At 36.8% G+C, this 24,167-nt stretch overlaps 1 long non-coding RNA gene across 8 annotated transcripts in view; it reads right to left on the bottom strand.

The window, feature by feature from the left end:
- Positions 1-24,167, bottom strand: part of LOC147370029 (uncharacterized) — a 277,352-nt gene that overhangs the window by 192,073 nt on the left and 61,112 nt on the right. The window contains exon 4 of one of the 8 annotated variants that reach the window (XR_015168326.1): positions 16,762-17,064. The exons of 6 other annotated variants lie outside the window; for them this stretch is intronic. This is a non-coding gene — a long non-coding RNA (uncharacterized LOC147370029). Of the gene's footprint in view, positions 1-16,761; positions 17,065-17,110; positions 18,821-24,167 lie in introns of those variants that run through there. One more of the 8 variants, XR_015168330.1, reaches the window with a different exon arrangement.

Raw genomic sequence — 24,167 nt, forward strand, 5'->3', positions numbered from 1 at the left:
TTTTCTAAAACCAGGTTGAACAACTGGAAGTTCATGGTTCACGTATTGCTGAAGCCTGGCTTGGAGAATTTTGGGCATTACTTTACTAGTGTATGAGATGAGTGCAATTGTGCAGTATTTTGAGCAATATTTGGCATTGCCTTTCTTTGGGATTGGAATGAAAACTGACCTTTTCCAGTCCTGTGGCCACTGCTGAGTTTTCCAAATTTGCTGGCATATTGAGTGCAGCACTTTCACAGCATCATCTTTCAGGATTTGAAGTAGCTCAACTGGAATTCCATCACCTCCACTAGCTTTGTTCGTAGTGATGCTTTCTAAGGCCCACTTAACTTCACATTCCAGGATTCTGGCTCTAGGTGAGTGATCATACCGTAATTATTATCTTTGTCATGAAGATCTTTTTTGTACAGTTCTTCTGTGTTTTCTTCCCACCTCTTCTTAATATCTTCTGCTTCTGTTAGGTCCATACCATTTCTGTCCTTCATCAAGCTCATCTTTGCATGAAATGTTCCCTTGGTATCTCTAATTTTCTTGAAGAGATCTCTAGTCTTTCCAGTTCTGTTGTTTTCCTCTACTTCATGACCTAGATAACTACAATGATGAGATCAATTACCTAGAGCCAGACATCCTGGAATGCAAAGTCAAGTGGGCCCAAGGAAGCATCACTACAAACAAAGCTAGTGGAGATAATGGAATTCCAGTTGAGCTATTTCAAATCCTAAAAGATGATGCTGTGAAAGTGATGCACTCAATATGCCAGCAAATTTGGAAAACTCAGCAATGGCCACAGGATTGGGAAAGGTCAGTTTTCATTCCAATTCCTAAGAAAGGCAATGCCAAAGAATGTTCACCCTATGCACAATTGCACTCATCTCACATGCTAGAAAAGAAATGCTCAAAATTCTCCAAGCCAGGCTTTAATAGTACGTGAACCATGAACTTCCAGATGTTCAAGCTGGATTTAGAAAAAGCAGAAGAACCAGAGATCAAATTGCCAACATCTGCTGGATCATTGAAAAGACAAGAGAGTTCCAGAAAAAAAAATCTACTTCTTCTTTATTGACTACATCAAGGCCTTTGTTTGTGTGGATCACAAAAAACTGTGGAAAATTCTTCAAGAGATGGGAATACCAGACCACCTGATCTGACCTCTGAAACCTAATGCAGGTCAAGAAGTAACAGTTAGAACTGGAAATGGAACAGACTGATTCCAAATAGGAAAAGGAGTACATCAAGGCTGTATATTGTCACCCTGCCTATTTAACTTATATGCAGATTACATCAGGTGAAATGCCAGGCTGGATGATGCACATGCTGGAATTAAGATTGCCAGGAGAAATATCAGTAACCCCAGATATGCAGATGACACCACCCTTATGGCAGAAAGCAAAGAAAATCTAAAGAGCCTCTTGATGAAATTGAAAGAGGAGTGTGAAAAATTTGGCTTGAAACTCAACACTTGGAAAACAAAGATTATGGCATCTGCTCCCAAGACTTCATGGCAAATACATGGAGCAATAATGAAAATAGTGAGAGACCTAATTTTGGGGGGCTCCAAAATCACTGAAGATGTTGACTGCAGCCATGATATTAAAAGATGCTCACTTCTTGGAAGAAAAGCTATGACCAACCTAGACAGCATATTAGAAAGTAGAGGCATTACTTTGCTGCAAAGTCCATCTATTCAAACTATTGTTTTTCCAGTAGTCATATATGGATGTGAGATTTGGAATATAAAGAATGCTGAGTGCCAAGGACTGATGCTTTTGAACTGTGGTTTTGGAGAAGACTCTTTAGAGTCCCTTGGACAGCAAGGAGATCCAACCAGTCCATCCTAAAGAAAATCAGTCCTGAATATTCATTGGAAGGACAGCTGTTGAAGCTGAAGCTCCAATATTTCGGCCACCTGATGCGAAAAACTGACTCATTTGCAAAGACCCTAATGCTGGGAAATATTGAGGGCATGAGGAGAAGGGGACGCTAGAGGATGAGATCATTGGATGGCATCACCCATTCAATGGACATATGTTTGAGTAAGCTCCGAGAGGAGAGTTGGTGATGGACAGGGAAGCCTAGCGTGCTGCAGTCCAGGGGGGTCACAAAGAATGGGACAGGGCTGAGCAACTGAACAGAACTTAAATTATTTCTTTTCTCAAGATGTACTGTTTTTCTAATCTATTGTTACTAAGAAATAATATAATACCTAAAGCATAAAAAAAATACCATTTTGAATTAACATCCAAGTCATGTGGCACTAATCAATTCACTTTTCTTCATATCAGCCCACCAAGTAGATTAAAGATCATATCAACTTCAGTGTTTGTGAAAATTAATTGAAATGATATGTAATAAGGCAGAGTCCCTGCAATAGAGTAGTGTTCAATGCAACAGTATTTTGTGTGTAGGATTTTGGTTAGCCTGGTTTGAATAAAATGGGACTTTCAAAATCAAAAATGAGTTCTGTTTGGTTGGAAAACTTTCATAAAGATTATTTCTACTGCTGTTATTGCTCACTGACTTTTAAAATCATCTTTGTATTTACTGTTTGATGAACAAGTTGCCATCTGCCATGCCTAGATATGAAAATTATTGCTAATGAATGTGGTTGGCATCCACAGTACCACTGAGGATGCCTGAATGCCAGACTGTTGGTGACAGCCTCCTTTGCATATCTGTAACTGATGACTCCTGTCTGTGGTCACATGGTGCTTCACCTGATAGCTGCAAAATGCACAGAATGTTGCTTCACAATTCATGAAATTATTATGAAGCTAAACATTCCTGGAAAAACAGTGCTTCTGAAGAAAGTTCAAAGCTTCATCTAAATTAGGAAAAGAGTGTTAAATCTGCACCAGAATGGCCCACCTGCATACAAAATGAGAATGTTAAAATCTTGAAAAGGTTTTAATACCTACAGATGGAACTTTTCCATAACCCACAAATGTACTCCTTCTTGCCTTTACCAAATAACTAGTATGCTCACAGTACATTGTCTGAGTTAAGTTATGTAATTTGTAAATCTTTTTGAAATAAAATTAATTAGTTCTGAGAAATGAAATGTGACAGAATTTTATCTGGTAAGACAGCATCAGTGAGTCTTTGAGGAGAGCCTTTAAATGCCTGTCCTCAGTGTTAGTATATTACTCTTCTTTATATACTGGCATACATGTAGATTAAATTCACTAGATATTAATCTGATCCCTAAATGTTGAGTTACCTTAGTACTAGAGGGTTATCTATTCACATATTTTCCTAAAATGCAATTGCATTATTAGATAAAATTTTTGCTATATCTTTATTATTATTTATAGATGCAAGAAGAAAGGTCATCTTCTACACATAGCATAGGTTATAGATGATTAATTATATAGCAATCATGGACACATGAAATGGAAAAAAAAACTGAAGGGAACTAAATTAGCAAGATTGTGATTATCACCTTACTTGATCTTTTGAAGTCCACTGACTTTCCCTGAATATGATATTATAATTGACTTAATCCTACCAATTACTTTCACAAATAAGTTACTCTCCTTGAAACTTCTCATAACATCCAGTTAAGGTATTATTTTCTATGAACACTGACACTTTAAGCATCTCTTAGATAAAGAGACACTGATGTATAGAACAGTCTTATGGACTCTGTTGCAGAGGGAGAGGGTGGGAAGATTTAGGAGAATGGCATTGAAACATGTATAATATCATGTATGAAACGAGTTGCCAGTCCAGGTTCGATGCACGATACTGGATGCTTGGGGCTAGTGCACTGGGACGACCCAGAGGGATGGTATGGGGAGGGAGGAGGGAGGAGGGTTCAGGATGGGGAACACATGTATACCTGTGGCGGATTCATTTTGATATTTGGCAAAACTAATACAATTTGTAAAGTTTAAAAATAAAATAAAATTAAAAAAAAATTACTGAATCCTTATTAGTTTTATGTTTACATATTTTACCTCCATCACAAGTTTTAAGATTTTAATATATCTATTGATCAAAATCTAATTAGTGGTCTATCCATCTATCATCTTTTTGACTGAAATACAATGAGCTGAAAGATTCCAATGAGCAAAAGCAATCTTGAGAAAGAAAAAGAGAGTTGAAGCAATCAGGATCTCTGACTTCAGACTACATGACAAAGCTATAGTGATCTAAACAGTATGATCTTGGCAAAAAAAAAAAAAAAAGAAATATAGATCAGTGGAACAGGATGGAAAGCTCAGAAATAAACCCACACACCAATACTTAAATAACCTACAAAAAAGGAAACAAGACTGTACAATGGAGGAAAGACAGTCTCTTCAATAAATGGTGGTGGGAAAACTGGACAGTTTCATTTAAAAAAAATTAAATTAGAATATTCTCTAACAGCATATAAAAACATAAACTCAAAATGAATTAAATAACTAAATGTGAGACTTGGCAGTACAAAATTCAGAGGAAAACATAAGCATAGCATGGCACTCTCTTACATAAGTCACAGCAGTACCTTTCTGATCCATCTCCCAGAGTAATGGACATAAAAACAAAAATTAAAAAAAAAAAAGACCCGTTAAACTCAAAAATTTGTTCACAGCAAAGAATAAACAAAACAAAAAGGCAACCCACAGAATGGGAGAAAATACTTTCAAATGATATGTCTGATAAGGGATTGGGTCTCCAAAATTTACAAATAGCTCACATGGCTTAATGCCATCAAAACGAGCAACCCAATCAAAAAATAGGCAGAAGACCTAAATAGATATTTCTCAAAAGAACACATATACATGGCCAAAGAGCACATGAAAAGATGTTCAACATCATTAAATATTAGAGAAATGCAAATCAAAACTATAATGAGATATCACCTCACAGCAATCAAAATGGCTATTGTTAAAAAAATCCACCAACAAAGGCTGGAGATGGTATGGAGAGAAGTGAACCTTCCTGCACTGCAGGTGGAAATATAAATTGTTACAGCCCTTATGGAGAACAGTAGTGAAGTTCCTTAAAAAACTAAAAATAGAGCTAACATATGATCCTGTAATTCCACTCCTGAGCATACATCCAGATAAAAACATGGTTCGAGAGGGGAACATGTGTACACCTATGATGGACTGATGTTGATGTATGGCAAAACCAATTCAATATTATAAAGTAATTAGCCTCCAATTAAAATAAATAAAGTTATATTAAAAAAAAAAGATACATGTACCCTATTGTTCATTGAAAGTGAAAGTGAAGTCGCTCAGTGGTGTCTGACTCTTTGCAACCTCATGGACTGTAGCCTTCCAGTCTCCTCAGTCCATGGAATTTTCCAGGCAAGAATACTTGAGTGGGTTGCCATTTCTTTCTCCAGAGGATCTTCCCCACCCAGGGATTGAACCCAGGTCTCCCTCATCGCAGGCAGACGCTTTACCGTCTGAGCCACCAGGGAAGAATAGTGTTCATTAAGCAATCTAAATTCCACTGATAGAGAAATGGATAAAATTGTATATATATATATATATATATATATACTCAGAATTATATTACTCAGAATTATAAAGAATGAAATAACACCATTTGTAGCAACATGGATGGACTTAGACATTGTAATAATGAGGGAAGACGGAAAAAGAGAAATATTGACTGGTATCATTTATCTGCATAATCTAAAAAGAATAAACAAACTTATTTACAAAACAGACACAGGCTTAGAGAATGAACTTATGGTTATCAGAGGGGAAGGGATATTTTGGGACTTTGAGATTGCCATGTACACATGCATTATTTAAATAGGTAACTAACAAACAGGGATCTCTGCTTAATATTATGTAAAAACTTAAATGGGAAACAAATTTAAAGAAGAATGGATACATGTATCTGTGTAACTGAATCACTTTGGAACAACAGACTGGTTCCAAAATGGGAAAGGAGTACATCAAGGCAGTATATTGTCACCCTGGTTATTTAACTTATATGCAGAGTACATTATGTGAAATGCTGAGCTGGATAAAGAACAAGCTGGGATCATGATTGCTTGGAGAAATATCAATAACCTCAGATATGCAGATCATACCACCATTTTGGCAGAAAGTGAAGAGGAACTAAAGAGCCTCTTGATGAAAGTGAAAGAGGAGAGTGAAAAAACTGGCTTAAAACTCAACATTCTAAAAATGATGATCATGGCGTCTGGTCCCATCACTTCATGACAAAAGGATGGGGAAACGGTGAGAGTCTTTATTTTTGGGGGCTCTAAAATCACTGTGGATGGTGACAGCAGCCATGAAATTAAAAGACGCTTACTCCTTGGAAGAAAAGCTATGACCAACCTAGACAGCATATTAAAAAGCAGAGACATTACTTTGCTGACAAAGACCCATCTAGTCAAAGCTATGGTTTATTCCAGTAGTCGTGCATGTATGTGAGAGTTGGACTATAAAGAAAGCTGAGCGCTGAAGAATTGATACTTTTGAACCGTGGTGTTGGAGAAGACTTTTGAGAGTCCCTTAGACTTCAAGGAGATCCAACCAGTCCATCCTAAAGGAAATCAGTCCTGAATATTCATTGGAAGCACTGATGCTGAAGCTGAAGCTCTAATACTTTGGCCACCTGATGTGAAGAAGTGACTCATTGGAAGACTCTGATGCTGGGAAAGATTGAAGGCAGGAGGAAAAGGGGACAACAGAGGATGAGATGGTTGAATGGCATCACCGACTTGATTAGCATGAGTTTGAGCCAGCTTCAGGAGCTGGTGATGAACAGGAAAGCCAGGCCTGCTGCAGTCCATGGGTTTGCAAAGAGTGGGATATGACTGAGAGGCTGAACTGAACTGAGCTGAATGCTTGAAACCATTCCAAAGTTGTTTATCAAGCATGAGTTGCTCAGTCATGTCAAATTCTTTGCAACCCCATGGACTATACAGTCCATGCAATTCTCCAGGCCAGAATACTGGAGTGGATAGCCATTCCCTTCTCCAGGGATCTTCCCAACCCAGAGGGCAAAGGGAGCTTTCCTGCATTTGCAGGCAGATTCTTTATCAGTCTAGCCACCAGGGAAGCCCAAGAATACTAGAGTGGGTAGCCTATCCCTTCTCCAGCTAACCTTTCGGACCCAGGAATCAGACTGTGGTCTCCTGCATTGCAGGTGGATATTTAAAAAAAAAAAAAAAAATGCAATGAGCTAAAGCAAAAACAAAAAACAAAAACCTCAGATCTTGAGCAAGCTCCGGGAGTTGGTGATGGACAGGGAAGCCAGGGTATGGAAGTCCTTGAGGTCGCAAAGAATCCAACACGAATGAGCAACTAAACTGAACTGAACTTCTCTTAATTATCCTGAGTTTTTACATTTCCCTCAATAACCCCAATGATTTCTCTTTCCTAATTTATATAAATTTTGATTAGAAAATTAGAAGCATTTTTCAAAATTACTTATTGACAGAAGAGCCAGAACAAGCTTCTTGGCCAGACTGTGTTGCCAAATAACCACTTTGTTTGATTTAAGGCAATCTCCACAATCCAATTTCTAAACCCAAACCTTGTAGTTCTGGGAACAACATAACAGCATTTCCCACCATTCACAATTTATTTCACTCAAAGGTATAGTAACAGCAATACAGTCATACATTTCCCCCCCACAAAATATGAAGACCAAAATTTTCAGAGCTCAAAAGCCTAAGGTACCCTTTATGTTCATAGTTAAAAAAGAAACAAAATCCTTAACAGTCAATGACTAATATTTGCATTAACAAAAGCTTTATTCAAACTAAGTCTTCATTCTCAGATATAATTCATTTAGACTGTAAGAACACTAAAATTACAGAATGTCATTTTTAAAAGGTTAATCATTCAACAGATGTTACAGGTACAAATCTATTTAATATAGTCTTTAATATAGCCTTTTCAATAGCATTATATTTCCTTTAGCATGATATACTTCTATGTCTTTTCTAAGATTTCCTAGCTATTCTGTTATCTAAGGTAGAAAAGGAAAAGCTGATTATGTACAAATAAATTAGAGAAAATCAATCAGATCAGGAAAATAAAGACATGGAATATAAGGTGTATACTATATAACTTTTAATAAATATTCAGTCCTTCAAGTCCAGTGGTGCCTGCTTTTATTTTTCTTAAGGTAATACTAAACTGTCACCCTAAAGAACTCTGAGCTATATGTTTTTTTATTATTAACAGTGTCTTATTATTAACTTTGGAATCACGATTGCTTTTTGTTCATCTCCTATTAATGTTTTTTCCTACAGTGATGCTATTTTTCAGACTCAGGAAAAGAGCTTTAGATTTTTAATCTAAAGCTTGTATATGTATCAGAGTCACTAAGGGAATATTTGAAAAATACAAACCATTGTCTTCATTTCATTGATACTGAATTAATACTTTCATGGGGGAGGCAGATGATCTAATTTTTAAACATCTTCATTTGTTACAGAAACCACTGTTATAATTGACAAATCAATTATTATCAATAGTAATTGGTAAAGCATAGTATTGTATTAGCCAGAATTATGGCTGAGGTACTGTGGAATCAATCACAAGCTGGAATCCAGATTGCCAGGAGAATTATTAAGAACTTCAGATATGCAGATGATATCACTAATGGCAGAAAGTGAAGAGGGAATGGCCTCTTGATGAGGGTCAAGATGCAGTGAAAAAACTGGCTTGAAACTCAGCATTAAAAAGCTAAGATCAAGGCATCCAGTCCCATTACTCCATGGTGTATAAGGGAAAAAGTGAAAGCAGTGACAGATTTTCTTTTCTTTGGCTCCAAAATCACTGCAGATGGTGACTGCAGCCATAAATTTAAAGGAAACTTGCTTCTTGGAAGCTAAGCTATGACAAACCTAGACAGCTTATTAAAATGCAGAGACATCACTTTGCCAACAAAAGTTCATATAGTCAAAGCTACAGTTTTTCCAGTATCATGTACAGACGTGAGAGCTGGACCATAAAGAAGGCTGAGTGCTGAAGATGATGCTTTCGAACTGTGGAGCTGGAGAAGACTCCTGCGAGGCCCTTGTGAGGTTGAAATTGCTAGCAGTTAGTGTAGGAGTCTGCAACCTACACTGTAGGTCTTGTTTTCAACAAAGTTCTCACTCCATTAACCTATAACTATACCTTTATCCTCAATTCCTGGAATGTGTCCTTGGTCTAATAAATTATCAGACTGCTGTAAGTCCTGCCTCTTGGGGACTTTTTACCCCCCTCTCAGTATCTAGTTTGAGAGCTTTGTACTTTCTTTCTCTTTAAAATAAATCCTATTTGCTTGCTACTGTGAGTGTTTGCATGTTCATGAAGTTCATTCTTCAGCTCCATGAACAACAACTAAGATTCCTGCTTCTTTGGATAGCAAGGCAATCAGGCCAGTCAATTCTAAAGGAAATCAATCCTGATTATTCATTGGAAGGACTGATGTTGAAGTTTGGCCACTTGAAACGAAAAGCTGACTCATCGGGAAAGACCCTGATGCTGGGTAAGACTGAGGGCAGGAGAAAGATGTGATAGAGGATGAGATGGTTGGATAGTATCACTGACTCAATGGACATGAGTTTGAGCAAACCGTGGGAGATAGTGGATAGTGGAGGCTGGCATGCTGCAGTCCATGTGGTCACAAAGAGCTGGACAGAGCTCAGTTACTGAATAACAACATTGTGGAAATATACCTCAGACTTTTTAGCCAGGTGGTATGCACAGATGATGCTTTCTTAATTAAAAGTTTTAAAAGGAAACAGGAGAATACAGAAGGGAATTAATTTACTGAAACCTCTTCTATGTCATAAGTTCTGTTTGTCATCCCATACACATTACATCATGAATCTTAAGAAAATCCCAAAAGAAAATATTATGAAAATTCCAAAAGAAAAGCATTTATATTTAAATTATTCTGATACAGTGATACTGACTTGTTAATTACATTCCCCAAAGTCATATATCTAACAATTAGATCTTATTAAAAGTTTATAAATTACATTTTATCATATATCTTGTGATATACCTTTAAAAGAGTAAACCTTAAAAATAAGTTCTGATAGTCTTCTGGTAAAAGTATACCTCCTATATGATTTAAAAAGTCATTCATAATGGGAAATATAGTTATTCCCTTAACCTGACCACATAGAAATAACAAATTGAAAAGTGGATAAGAGTTCAAGGAAGAGAATGGATTCTGATATTTGGAATCTGTAATTGCCAAAGAATGAAAGTCATGAATGTCATGTTTTGCCACGTATATTTCCTACATTTGAGGGAAGCACATATCTTCATGAAACCAAGACAGACCTTCATAAATTTAGTTATGATCCCCTGAATGATATTTTCAGCCAACAAAATATTTTCCAGTAAGAAAGAGCCTGCAGGTAAAGATCAAATCCAGAGCATTACTAATAGAATGCAGCCTTTACGGCAAAGTTTAGATCAAATATGTATGATAATATTCTTTGATATGATTTTGGAAATATCATGAATATTTAGGGTGGCATCTCTAATATTTTCTTATGAGGTTCTTATGTGGTATGATGGTGGTGGTGTAGTCGCTAAGTCATGCCTGACTCTTGCAATCTCGTAAACTGTAGCTTGTCAGGCTCCTCTGTCCATGGGATTCTCCAGGCAAGAATACTGGAGTGGACTGCCATTTCCTTCTCCAGGGGATCTTCCTGAACCAGGAATCGAACCTGGGTCTCCTGCATTGCAGGAAGATGATTTACCAGCTGAGATATGAGGGAAGCCCCTTATGTGATATAAAAAAGTCTAAAACATTAAGTCCTGATTACACACTAATAAATAAGTATTTTTAAAAAAGAAAGTTGCCTAAAAAAATTAAATTGAATCTTCAGGAATTCCTTGGAACTCATATTAACAGAATATTCCTGTTAGTAAGTATGTAGAGAATAGGTTTCTTGTGTTTGTTTGTTCGGGGAAAGGGGAAAACTTCCACAAATCCTCTTATCTTAAAACAAATAAAAGAGAAAGCCTATGGGAAAAATTTCAATTAAATAAGATGACAAGATTGTCAACAAACCCAGAATATGGGGAGATGTTTGTTTATATTTGAAGAGTATTACCTAAGTTATCTACTCCCACATTCATCCAACATATGTTGGTAAGACAGGCATAGCCAGCATAGAAGAACATGGTAGTCACTGGCCCATACAAATTACAGCATCTGCTTAGGCATGTCACAAGTTCCTTGATTAAGGTCATTTCTGATCTTAGAAATTGAGCTTAACTCTACATTCTGAATCAATCTTCTTTCTGATCAATTCATATTTGCAGCTGAGTAGTTTTCCAAAACTGCTTCCCAACATTTGAAATCCATGAGCCCTGAGGACTGTTTCAGTTGTAATTGTCTCTGCCTCTCAGTCCAAGATGCTGATGCTTTGGCTGACCCGGTTCTCTTAAAATCTTTGTGATAGCCTTATGAATCTTACTGGTATTCCTACTATAAAACCAAAGTGACACTCACAAATTTCTTCAAGATGAATTCTCAATAAGATTCATGAACTGACGTTTAGACAACTATTAAATGACAGCTTCATGATATTAGAAGCCAATTTGCCTAGCAGAAAAAAGTCAAGAAAGACTTTAAGTTCCTCAAAAGTCATTTTTCTCCAACTGAGATGACATAAGGGATGTCACCTTAAGTCGTTATAGTGTTTTGATGAAGAATTTTACAACAACATCCTTAGTTTACATTCTCTCTGAGGCTACATTTTACTGGACAAGTGTTAGTCGCTCAGTTGTGTCTGACTCTTTGCGACCCCATGGACTGTAGCCCACAAAGCTCCTCTGTCCGTGGAATTCTCCAGGCAACAATACTGGAGTGGATAGTCATTCCCTGCTCCAGGGGATATTCCTGACCCAGGGATAGAACCCAGATTTCTGCACTACAGGCAGATTCTTTACCATCTGAGCCAGCAGGGAAGCCCTAGTTCCTGAATTTGATCTTTATTCTGAGGTCACTTCTTATTCTGAGAACACTTTGGCTTGAAAGCATCCAGATTGCCTTATATGTTCTATTAATTCTGCTCAACAGTCGGGCAGTTCCTTCTTTCATTCATCTGTATTTTTTAGCAAATATAGATAAAACGTCAATCGGCCTTTTTGAATGTTCTTGGTGGAAGTACCCGTAGCCAGATTCACCAGTTAATTTCCTATTTTTTTCATGTTATAATAGACAGCCATTTTTCTGTCCTTTCTACTGCTGTATACACAGGCTGTTCTCCATCCAGACTCCAATAACATTATCCTCATTATTTTTCAGCTTCCATCATCAGTTTCCTCAAGGTCTTCCTAGCCATTTCCTGGGATCCAGTTCAAAAATCAGTGTCACATATTATAGGTTTTTGTTTGTCAATACTCCAGTTCTCATAACAATTTTCATTCTATAGCTGTGTGATAAACCACCAAGAAATTAACAGTTTAGGAAAAAAAGATATTCATTTGATGGTTCTTCATCTTCACAGATTTTTCTCACTGAATTTCACATACAGTGCTAGTCATATGGCAAGCAGTGCTGGAATCATCAGAGGCTTGACTTGGCTGGATTATCCGAGTTGGTATCTTCATAAAGTGTCTGGTGCCTCTAGTCTTCCACATGATAGTTTCTCTCTTTCCTCCCCACCCAGCATATCAAAGGTCATCAGAATAGCCTAGATTCTTCAATGGAAAATTTTGTCGTATCAAGGAGACACAATTCTGTTATCTGATTTTAGTCTTTATTGCCTTTGAACTATAGTAAAACCCTGTAAGTTGTAATCATCATTAGTAATGTAAAGTAATTCTTGTTTACAGACACTCAGAACTGACATAAGATCATAAGACAAAGCCAGCTCAGGGCTTGCCTACATTCAAGTTCAGTTCAGTCACTCAGTCGTGTTTGACTCTTTGTGACCCCATGGACTGCAGCATGCCAGGCCTCCCTGTCCATCACCAACTCCCAGAGTTTACTCAAACTCACGCCCATTGAGTCGGTGATGGCATCCAATCATCTCATCCTCTGTCGTCCCCTTCTCCCACATTCAATCTTTCCCAGCATCAGGGTCTTTTCCAATGAGTCAGTTCTTAGCATCAGGTGGCCAAAGTATTGAAGTTTCAGCTTCAGCATCAGTCCTTCCAAGGAACACCCAAGATTGATTTCCTTTAGGATGGAGTGGTTGGATCTCCTTGCAGTCCAAGGGACTCTTAAGAGTCTTCTCCAGCACCTCAGTTCAAAAGCATCAATTCTTTTGTGCTCAGCTTTCTTACAGTCCAACTCTCACATCCATACATGACTACTGGAAAAACCATAGCCTTGACTAGACCTTCGTTGCCAACCAGACTTTTGTTGGCAAAGTAATGTCTCTGCTTTTTAATATGCTGTCTAGGTTGGTCATAATTTCCTTTCAAGGAGTAAGCATCTTTCAATTTTATGGCTGCATTCACCATCTGTAGTGATTTCAGAGCACCTCTAACCAAAAAAAAAAAAAAAAGTCTGCCATTGTTTCCAGTATTTCTCCATCTATTTGTCATGAAGTGATGGGACTGGATTCCATGATCTTAGTTTTCTGAATGTTGAGCTTTAAGCCAACTTTTTCACTCTCCTCTTTCACTTTCACCAAGAGGTTTTTTAGTTCCTCTTCACTTTCTGCCATAAGGTGGTGTCATCTGCACATCTGAGGTTGTTGATATTTCTCCTGGCAATTTTGATTTCAGCTTGTGGAATCAAAGCTTCCTCCAGTCCAGCGTTTCTCATGATGTACTCTGCATATAAGTTAAATAAGCAGGGTGATAATATACAGCCTTGACATACTCCTTTTCCTATTTGGAACCAGTCTGTTGTTCCATGTCCAGTTCTGATTGTTGCTTCCTGACCTGCATACAGGTTTCCCAAGAGGCAGGTCAAGTGGTCTGGTATTCACATTTCTTTCAGAATTTTCCACAGTTGATCGTGATCCATACAATCAAAAGCTTTGGCATAGTCAATAAAGCAGAAATCAATGTTTTTCTGTAACTCTCTTGCCTTTTTGATGATCCAACGGATGTTGGCAATTTGATCTCTGGTTCCTCTGCCTTTTCTAAAACCAGCTTGAACATCTGGAAGTTCACGGTTCATGAACTATTGAAGCCTGATTGGAGAATTTTGAGCATTACTTTACTAGCATGTGAGATGAGGGCAATGGTGTGGTAGTTTGATCATTCTTCAGCATTGCCTTTCTTTGGGATTAGAATGAAAACTGACCTTTTCCAGTCCTGTGGCCACTGCTGAGTGTTCTAAATGTGCTGGCATATTGAGTGCAGCACTTTCACAGCATCATCTTTCAGGATTTGAAATAGCTCAACTGGAATTCCATCATCTCCACTAGCTTTGTTCATAGCCATGCTTTCTAAGGCTCACTTGACTTCACATTCCAGGATGTCTGGCTCTAGTTGAGTGATCACACCATCATGATTATCTGGGCTGTGAAGATCTTTTTTGTACAGTTCTTCTGTGTATTCTTGCCACCTCTTCTTAATATCTTCTGCTTCTGTTAGGTCCCTACCATTTCTGTCCTTTATTGAGCCCATCATTCCGTGAAATGGTCTATTGGTATTTCTAATTTTCTTGAAAAGATCTCTAGTCTTTCCTAGTCTATTGTTTTATTTTATTTCTTTGTACTGATCACTGAGGAAGTACTACTGTCAAAGGGATGAAAAAATAAACTCCTCCTTTCATCAGGATGATCAAAGTCACATTTCCAAAGAGCATTTAAAATGGATGGTAACTTTGTAGTCATCTTTAGAAAGCAAAATCTACTTATAATGTATTTTAACAACTGTCAAACTTAAACATTATTTGTTGTTTTACAGATCTTATGGAACAAAATTTATTAGATATTCTTTAGAATAGTTATATATATTTATCATCTGTGACTTTCACTGAGAATTTAAATCCCAGAATGTTTTTTATTTTCTTTATTTAAATTATTTACTCTAGTCAGAAGCAGCTATCCCACCATTTTAGTACATTTAGTATGCTATAATAAAATACTAGAGACTGTGAAAATGGAAGTCACTCAGTTGTGTCTGACTCTTTGCAACCCCATGGACCATACAGTCCATGAAATTCTTGAGTCCAAAATACAGGAGTGGGTACCCTTTTCCTTAGCCAGGGGATCTTCCCAACCCAGGGATTGAACCCACGTCTCCTGCATTGCAGGTGGATTCTTAACCACCTGGGCCACAGGGAAGCCCAAGAATACTGGAGTGAGTAGCCTATCCCTTTTCCAGGGGATCTTCCTGACCCCAGAACTGAACTGGGGTCTTCTGCATTGCAGGCAGATTCTTCACCAACTGAGCTATCAGAGAAGCCCCAACTAGAAACTGAGTGCCTTATAAACAACAAATTTATTTCTATAGCTTTAGAGGGTGACAAGTCCAAGGTCAAGGCACCAGCAGATTCAGTGTCTGATGGGGACCAGCTTCCTAGATGGCTTCCTTTTCCTTGTAACCTCACAAGGGGACAAAGGATCTTTAACATGGCAGAAGTGATAAGAGGCCACTAATGCCATTTTAAGGGCACTAATGCCATTCATGAAGACTCCATCATGACCTAATTACCTCCAAAAGACCCATCTAAAACCATGTTGTGTATTAGGAATTCAATATGTAAATTTTAGGATATTCAACTTGTAGTACCCACTTCATAGAATTCACTCATTCCTAATTCCAGTTAATAGTCCAATAAGCAGGCAAATGCCCTACAAGCTAAACTTTAGGAAAATTTTGTCCCAATAGGATTATGCATTTCTAATATAATTTGAATTGTGATTATTTGGGGGTCACCATTAACTTCAAACATAATAGTATGCTGTTTTTTAGTTGCTAAATCATGTCTGAGTCTTTTGCAACCCCATGGACTGTAGCTGCTAGGGTCCTCTCTCCATGGGATTTTCCTGGCAAGATTACTGGAGTGATTGCCATTCCTTTCTCCAGGGGATCTTCCTAACCCAGGGATCGAACCCAAGTCTCCTGCATTGGCAGGCAGATTCCTTATCACTAAGCCTTTACTTTTACTCTTTACTCAAACTCACGTCCATCAAGCTGCTGATGCCATCCAGCCATCCAGCCATCTCATCCTCTGTCGTCCCCTTCTCCTCCTGCCCACAATCCCTTCCAGCCTCAGAGTCTTTTCCAATGAGTCAACTCTTCATATGAGGTGTGTTTCTCTTTCTGGCTTACTTCACTCTGTATAATAAGCTCCAGTTTCATCCACCTCATTAGAACTGATTCAAATGTATTTTTTTAATGGCTGAGTAATAGTCCATTGTGTATATGTACCACAGCTTTCTTATCCATTTGTCTGCTGATGGACATCTAGGTTGCTTCCATGACCTGGCTATTATAAACAGTGCTGCGATGAACATTGGGGTACACGTGTCTCTTTCAATTCTGGTTTCCTCGGTGTGTATGCCCAGCAGTGAGATTGCTGGGTCATATGGCATTTCCAGTTGTTTAAGTAATCTCCACACTGTTCTCCATGGTGGCTGTACTAGAGGCCTATCTTTTACAGCTAAATCTTGGAAGGGACATCCTGTCACTTCTGCAGTGCACCACCTGATCTGCACTCATGGGGAAAGAACTGCATCAGGGCATGGATATTGGTAGCAGGGATAATTGAGAGCCTCCTTAGAGGCTGCCTATCACAACACATGGAAAAAATGAACACAGTTGAGGCTCGAACATGAATTTGCACAACAAGGATCCACTTATATGCAGATTTTTCAATCTGTGTAGTAGCTGCACTTTTCATTTTATGGATCTTTAAACTGACTAAATGTGGAGGCAATTTTTTATTTGACTACAGCCCCAATATGGGGAATCAAAACGACTAGGGTTTGAGTCCTGATTCAGTCCAAACTGTTTCAGCTTCCTGTTTTTGGATGAATCATTGATCAATTTCTTTGTTACTGAGGCAGATATAGCAGTATACAGATTTTCCACTCTGTGGGAGTCCTCGCCTCTAACCCCTGCATTGTTCAAGGTTCAGCTGTATAATGATCACCTCACATTCACATGACAAGTAAAACTTTACTTTCAGACAGAACATAGACCCAGACCTAGAAGTAAAATAAACCTAGAAAAAGAACACAAGAAATTAGTTTTATGATTTTATACTAAGGAAGTATTTATTTTAAACAAGACACAATAAGTAATCATAAAAATATGGTCAATCAGGCGTCACTAAAATTAAGAATATCAAATCATTCTAAGATAACTTTGAGAGAGTGAAAATTAAAACATAGGCTGAGATAGAATTTTTGATATACATATCTTAAAGGACTATGACAGAAATGCTTATTTAAATAAAGTAAGTAAAAGATATCATTAAAATCAATAAAAGTAGCAAAAAAAATATTGAACAAATGCTTAGCAAAAGAAGATATCCAACTAGCCAATAAGGACATGAAAAAGGTTTTTAGCCATTAGGGAAATGAAAATTAAATTTCTGAGATACTACTGCACCCAAATGAATGGGAGAAAATTAATAGAAATGAGAGTAACAAGTAGCAGAGGGGACGCGAGTCAAGTGTCACATTGTTAACACTGGCCGTGAAAGTATAACTTGATACAATCACCTTTAAAATATGTTTGGTAGTAGCAACTAAAGCTAAGGTATGCTGCTGCTGCCACTGCCCCTAAGTCACTTCAGTCGTGTCCGACTCTGTGCAACCCCATAGACGGCAGCCCATCAGGCTCCCCCGTCCCTGGGATTCTCCAGGCAAGAACACTGGAATGGGTTGCAATTTCCTTCTCCAATGCATGAAAGGGAAAAGTGAAAGTGAAGTCACTCAGTCATGTCCGACTCTTCATGACCCTATGGACTGCAGCCTACCAGGCTCCTCCGTCCATGGGATTTCCAAGCTAGAATACTGGAGTGGGGTGCCATTGCCTTCTCCGAAGCTAAGGTATACAATGTGACAAACCAATTCCAACCAAGGCCTTATGCGAGAATGTTCAACACAGCTTCATTCATCACAACACCAAATTGGAAATAATCATCAATGATAAAATGTATAAGCAAATTGTAGTATATTCACATAAGGAAAACTACACAGAAATGAAAAAAACAAAAAACAAACAAACAAAAAAACTTCTGGTGTGACATGAGTGAATATCACTACATTAAACATTGAAAGAACAGTCAAAAATCAAAGCATATATGCCATATGACTTCACTTGTATGAGTTCATTAACTACTGGCATTAATATATGGTGTTCATAATGGTTACCTCAGAGGAATTTTCTGTATATTGATCTTGGTGATAGCTACAGTGGTGCATACTCAGTAAAATTTCTTTGAATTATATGCTTAATTCATATGTACAGTATGTTCAATTAAACATTAGCACACATGTTGTCTCCTATTTGATGTATTTTGCCATTTTAATTTTAATTAGATATATACAGTCATTTGTAATTCTGAACACTTGTTTTTAAAAAGCGGTAACTACTGATTCACAGTGTCACAGAGTCGGACACGACTGAGTGACTGAACTGAACTATAAATTTAAAAGCAATTAACTGTTTTTTTTGAAGTAATGGGTAAAATTGCCACAGTTAAAATCTGATTTTCCTGAACTCATTCCCTTACTGTCAGTAAAGGAAAGAGAATTTTATGATATTAAATGTTAGTCACTCAGTCGTGTCCAACCCTGTGACCACATGGACTGTAGCACGCCAGGCTCCTCTGTCCATGGTATTCTCCAGGCAAGAATACCGGATTGCTGTGCCCTCCTTCAGGGGATCTTCCCAACCCGGAATAGAATCCAAGTCTCTTATATCTCCTGCACATAAGTGGTTCTTTACCACTAGCGCCACCTGGGAAGCCCCTGAATTTATGGAATTAGGTCAGAATTAAAACAGGCATTAAAATATTAAAATATCTGTCACATATTGCAAATAAAATGTTTATCTTTCTGCATTTATCTTTTAATCAAAATATTATGTGCACACTCATATCCTTTGCTACATGTTATCACAAAAGGGATAATTGTATTACAATCTTTTCTATGAAGCCCTCAAGAATCATTCAACTCTTATGAATGATAAAAGAATCTTCCAAAATCTTAGAGACAGACTGTGTCTTTTATAAAATTACTCAACACCTCAAAGGATATAGCTAATTAAAATACATGTAGGACATCAATATCTTCTTAAGACCTAAAAATATATTCCAGTAAAAATAAAACACAAAGAACATTTTAAAGACTTGATGCTTTTATATGAGACAAAATACATAGGCTGTGTGGATCAACCTGATGTAAGGGCAAAAATTTCTCTTGAAGTAAGGGGGGATTAAAAAGAATGAAGTCAAGAAATGACACTTTTTTGGTTAGTCTCCCTATTTGTTGAGTACAACGTAAAGAAGAAATTTCTAAATTTTTAAAATTCCATAATAAGAGGCATTTACATTATTCTGTTTTCAAAAGTCTTCTTTAAAATACATAGAGGAATATTTCAAGTAAAAATGATATAAAATTCATCTGATTCAAAGTAAGATAAAAATTATTTTCTATGACAGAGAAATATAATCTTAGTCATAATAGGTTATTTTTATTAAAGTGTAATTTGCATGTCATAAGTTTCCTTTTTAAAAAAGGACAATGGGATATTGCACAGTTGCTGCCTACAAATGTCATCTAAAGGGGACAAATAAATGGCAAATGCAAAAGAAGATACATTTTAGGATTAGATACTACAATTTTTTAACCAAGAGGAATAAGGCTGTAATGTTTAAAATATTGTGCTGATAAATGATTTAAAAACCACGGGTATTCCCTTTCTTAAGCCAAAGAAATAACATAGGAATATCACTTTATGAACATAGGTGTCAGTAGTTTTCTTAAAAGTTTTACATTGCTTTAAAAGATAATTTATTTTGTATCATAAATAAAAAACTCTTGATTCTTCTATTTCTAGTGAAATTTTAATTGCTGTAACAGAGGTGACATTCCCATACCTGTTTTATATCACTAAATTTGATCAAATATATGGCATGGCTAAATGAAATATTCTGATTATTACTCATAAATCATTTAACTTTGTAAATTCATTGCTCCACCTACACTCTGGAATGTCAAAGCACTTTTAATATATTTATCTGATAATATTTATTCCATAGAAAATCTCACATATAATCCCATGGAACAGCAGAAATAACATTTTTAATATATGACTAATTATTAATCAAGGGTATTTTTTCAGAAGATAAGCATGAACTTTAGTGTATACTTTGTTTAGTTAAAATAGTAAATTTCATTTTTTCTTATTTCACATAATATTATTCCCTAATCAGAAAGCAAACTTAGCAAATTGTTATGTGAGCAATTTCCAAAATTTATTATTGTCTCTCAAAGTAACTGTGTGTGTGTGTGTGTGTGTGTGTGTTTTGCTATTCATATTTTAGGTACAAGTGGATATTCTTTGGCAAATTCTATTGACATATGTGAAACATGATAGGATTAATTCTAAAATAATCAGGAATATTTTTTACTTATGTGTAGAAAGTTAAAATATTCTATGGCAGCTTTCCATTTTATATAATTATTTTAGGAATCTAGGATTGTTACCAAGTATTTTAATTTGTTAGAATCTTTACCTTTCTACACAATTGTAATTTGAAAGGTGTACTAAAAAGTTTTATTACTGAAAAAAGTAAAAGAGATGATAAAAATAGATTTTATCTAAATTTGCATAAATGCCAGAGTAGAGAAAGTTGTTGTTTTTTTAAGATTTTTTTTATATGGGCCATTTTAAAAATCTTTTATTAAATTTGTTACAATATTGCTTCGGTTTTATGTTTTGGTTTTTTGGCTGTGAGGCATGTGGAATTTTAGCTCCCCAATCAGATATCAAACTGGCACTTCCTGCATTGGAAGGCAAAGTCTTTACTGGACCACCAGAGAAGAAGTCCCGAAAGAGTTTTAAAAAGTGCTTTCATACTCTTGTATTACATTGTCTATGCAGACTTGTAAGAGAAACCAGTGCAGAGAAAAGAGTGGAAAGCTGGAAGAAAAGTTGGGAGCACGAAAGGTAGCTTCCCAAAGCACTGAAATCAATACTGTCAATTTCAAAACATTTGGAAAACAGAACTGTAAATGGGAAATCTAAGAAAATTTTAAGGCCAGAGCATCCCAGAAATAATCATGAGTTACTAGATATTTTTAATTTCTAATTTGCATCTCTTACAATCTCACATGATTTGTAGTTCTTGTTCCATATTATATGCTTAGAAAATGGGGATGAGAGAAAGTGTAGGTAGGATGAAGGTAAGAAGAGAAACTCTTACTGCTGCTCCTGGGTAAGATGGAATTACTTGTGATGATCTATTCCTCCACTGAAAACATGTCAGGGAAGTGGAATAATAAACAGCTAACCTGGACAACATTGGCTGGAATTGCCTGGGTCCGCTTGAAGATTTTTTGCAACAGTAAAAATGGATTTTTTTTTCAATAATAAATACTGTGGTACTACCTGGTCTGAGTGTAGTTGAATCCATGGATGTGGAGGAACCTCTAGTGCCAAAGGCAGATAGCAAGTTCTAGGTGAATTTTTTGACTCGTAAGTGGGTGGCTATCCCTAACCTCAGCATTGTGCAAAGGCTTAGCTGAACAAATAAGTTGTAAATGAAAGCACTGATGTGCCTCTATGGAAACTAGGGCCTGAAAGGTTAAAATCCCACAGAAAAGGAAACTTAAGAATAGAGTCATTGTTTTCCTCAAGGCTCTATTTACCCCTTTAATAGGTGCAGTGACAGAGGCTGAGAATCCAAAAAGGAGTCAAAACTGACAAGCAGAAAGGCCATGGATGTTTTGTCCGGCCTTAGCTTTTTGGAGTCACAAAATGGAGTTCAGAGCTGCCAAAACCTTGAAGAAGGGGTTCAACAGTCTAGAGATAGAGGGTGCAGGGACAGAGAAATGAGACAGATTCTCTGGTTTTCTACCAAATGATAAACCAGTCTTAAATCTGTGGGTGTCAGTTCAGTTCAGTCACCCAGTCATGTCCGACTCTGAGACCCCATGGACTGCAGCATGCCAGGTTTCCCTGTCCATCATCAACTCCCAGAGAAGTTGACTCAAACTCATGTCATTGAGTTGGTGATGCCATCCAACCATCTCATCCTTTGTCATCCCCTTCTTCTCCTGTCTTCAATCTTTCCAAGCATCAGGGTCTTTTCAAATGAGTCAGTTGTTCGCATCAGGTGGCCAAAGTATTGGAGTTTCAGCTTCAGCATCAGTCCTTCTAATGATTATTGGATTTCAATAGTGGGTGTCAAGGGGATAGCAAATGAGTAGAAAGCCACTGAAAAGTAAAATGGAGTTTTTGGCAATCTTACAGTGCTAAGCAGACAAAAAGGAAGTCCAGTACACAACCTTGAGGAGAATGGACCCATGTGTAGTCTGAAGGATTTAACTGAAATCTGTGAGTTCAGAGCTTGTCAGGCATTCTGTAGGTTTTGTAGTTGTAAGTAAACAAGAAGCCTTATTGGACTGAGTGTATAAATGATAGCTTTGTATGTGCATTTGTTTGGCTCAAAGAAATTTATATGTAATACTCAGCTTTTTATATTTTGCAAAAAACTAAATGTGAGAATGTTATTTTTTGATTACTGAAGAATATTAGATTGACATGTTATTTGATTGCAAAACATGTGTATCTTTTTAAAAAAGTGACTATTAACTGTGAAAAACAGTTTATTTCCCAACAGAGGTAGAATAGAAAAACATCTACTTATAGAGTATTTCTTTTGATCAAGTGTGATATTTGTTTTGAAATCTGATGACTCGTTAGTGATAGGATCAAAGATAATGTTTGACAAACTGTGATTGAATATCAATTTGACTTTTACCTAGAATATGATGTACTTTCAGTACAGGTGGTTAAAAATGGCATGATATTTAACATTTTTAATCTTTATAATTTATTCCCTTTATAACTATTTTCCTCAGTACTCTTGCTATTGTTAAGGTTATTTTTATTATTATCCCAACTTTTAAAACCAAAGCCAAGTAAGGTTAATCATTTATTCTAAAGAGTACAGGAAAAAGTAAAGCAATAAGAATCCTAATCTCAGAGTTACCCCAAGAGAAGTGCTTTTAAAACCTCCAATGTTATAATACTGTCTAGAGTTTCCATGTTCATAATATCTGGTGTGAATTAAGTACTGTCAATACCTAAACATAACAGAAATTTGATAGAAAAATAGTTTCTGTAACACCAGAAATCTGAGTTGGTGGATCACAGAGAAATGAGTAAATCACACTTTAAGAGGACTAATGAGGGGTTGTACAAGAAAACACTGAGGGTCGCTAAGATCAAGGTTCAACTCTGGGTAGGTTTAAAAGTCAAGTGCGCAGTCTGGATTGAGAATAGTCAGGTCACAGATTTAAAGGGTAAAGTGAGTCAGAGAACCCACAGAGAGTCAAGATGTGTTATCAAAACCAAAACAGAGAAACATCCAGTGATGAAGATACATATACAGAATCTTCTGTTATTTCAATCAAGAAATATTCTATGCGTTCTCATATATGAGATGGCTTTAAAACCAACTTCAGTGCATGGGGTAATCTTCTCCATAGCTAGAAGAATCAGTGAGGGCACTTCAAAGTGAAGGCGTATTCAATTCTTATTTAACATTCCAAACTCAGGAAAAGTATGGTTCCTGTGCAGGGACCGAGACAAACCACATAAAGCCCATCACAAAGAATATGCGATGTCTTACCTGCTAAAACAAACAAACAAACAACAACAACAAAAAAACAAGAGGCCTTAGGAAAGGAGTGATGCTAACAATGTACCTTCATTTTTCTCCTTAGACTTTCTGTGGTGTGTCTTAGACTCTAGGAAAATATTTTCAACTGAAATGCACAGAATCTAATATATTATGTTAAATACATGAGCTAAGATGTGCTTAGAGAACTTCAGTCTCCTTCCAGTACTTCCCTAATCACAGAACGCTTATCAGCCCCTTGAGCAAAAGCTAGTGGTTTTGATTTGGGGATTCAGAATCATTCTCCAATGTTTTGAGGACATCATATTTAAAAATTTCATTCTAACTGTATCAGATTGTGAATTAGGAATGATATTTCAAAAATGTTAATGTCATTAGATAGAATATGTCAGTATTTTCCATCATTCTTACAATGAATATAAAATTCCTGAACGTGGTTTACAAGT

Source organism: Bos grunniens, chromosome 7, assembly GCF_055505025.1.
Source record: "Bos grunniens cultivar Pamir isolate PY7600 chromosome 7, Bosgru_T2T1.0, whole genome shotgun sequence".
Lineage (NCBI taxonomy): Eukaryota > Metazoa > Chordata > Mammalia > Artiodactyla > Bovidae > Bos > Bos grunniens.